This window comes from Pinus tabuliformis, chromosome 7, assembly GCF_031772625.1.
Source record: "Pinus tabuliformis cultivar Carrire ecotype Pingquan chromosome 7, CPIR1, whole genome shotgun sequence".
Lineage (NCBI taxonomy): Eukaryota > Viridiplantae > Streptophyta > Pinopsida > Pinales > Pinaceae > Pinus > Pinus tabuliformis.
Window position 1 is genome coordinate 615048190 of NC_142293.1, and position 1687 is coordinate 615049876.

A 1687-nucleotide genomic window follows, 5' to 3' on the forward strand; every position below is an offset into this window, starting at 1 on the left:
GAATGCCCACCTCAGCTAGATCATGAAAATGTATGAAAAATAATGTATTGTATTGTATATTATTACAGGACACTTCTCAGCAGATTGAATGAACTTCGGATCCTCTCAATAAAGCATTTCACCCGATAAACGACCTCATACTTTAGGGGGCATCTGTTATAGACAATTTTGTGCCTTACAGCAACAGGCATGAATTGTCAATAATCCAAGGGATCCAAAGTTCCCTAAACATGATGTTCCTACCCCTAGAGGAACAAGGTCAGCAAACCAACAGCTCTCAGATCAGTTCTCCACCTGAAAACACTCAAAAACAAGCAATCCTGAAATCAAAGCAGGTGCTCCACTAGGCTTCTGCGCTGAAACTCAGATCCTCCATGGTGTACCTACGTTGCAAAGCAAGTGGAACAAAGGCCACCTGCGCTGAGCGAGATGGGACAAGTGGCACACTGAGTCATTGCTCCAAAAATGACACTTGGATCAGGGATTTCGCCTTGTGATGAGTCAGAGGCTCTGTTTCTCCAAGTGGAAGCAAGGTTCTCCAAGTGGACTCAAGAACTGAAGATCAACTAAAGATTAACTGAAGAGAGAGAGGACACAAGGCAGCTACACATCAGTTGCAAGCTGACTCATCCTTTCTCAATTCATCTATATATTGAGCTCTCTCCTATGAGCTCAGGAGGCTGGAATTTTGTGCAAAGTAATGCTATGCTGTTGGTTTCACTATAGAGCTATTGGGTGATTGCTTGAGGGAGGTGAAGAGGAGAAATTCTTTCTGCTGGGAGGTGTTGCTGGATTAGGACCTTCAATGGTTGTAACACTCTCAGAACCTTTACTTCTTCATTAATAAAAGCTATTGAGGTTCTTCTATATGCATTCGTTCCAATGATGTTTTGTGATAATTGTATATTTGGTTTATGCTAATCCGTGAATCAGTTATGATTGCATGCCTCTTGTAGTCTCCTTCTTTGTCATTTTGCAGGATCTCATTGTAGCTGGGCCGGCAAAAGAGCAAAGAGCTGGGAGCAAGCGGCCATAGAGAAGAGTTTGGATTCGACATTAAGCGCAAGGCAACGGTTAGTGCATTTATCCACTCTCTTTTGCTTTCATAAAGAAGTAAACCTTAAGTAGTTTTCTTTACAGTTGTTGCTGAGGTACTATCACCCTTAGAGTGGGATAGGGTCATCCGAGTCGGATACTTTTCCCTACAACAAACTGGCGACTCCGCTGGGGATCGTATCTGTTTGATTGTTTGTAGTATTTTGCTATTCATTTCCTGAACAAAAGAGTACCAAATCGAAAAGCTTTTGACTATATCAAAAGCGAAGTAGAGGGCAGCTACTCTAGCTCATTTCTGAGCATGTTCATGATTTGAAGAGCTGATCTACAAGGATCCTTGTAAGCTCTTAGTGATAGCTTTTCATCCTCCTAATCATCCCTTTGAGTGTGCTTGACTGATTGCTTCTGATTTGAGCAAAAACTGTGCATTTTTGAGAAAATTGTGACCCGGAAACTGTGAAAACGCAACTTTCGTTTTCCAAAGCAGGTAGTACACAGGCTACCTGCTTTGCAACGCAGGTCCCGAAGGGGCTACCTGCGCTGAGAGCCAGACTGGCTGTGCAGCACCTGCGTTGGCCCAATTTTGCCTTGTGCAGTTGGGGTTTCCTCCCTTTCTCTTGCCTGTTTTCAC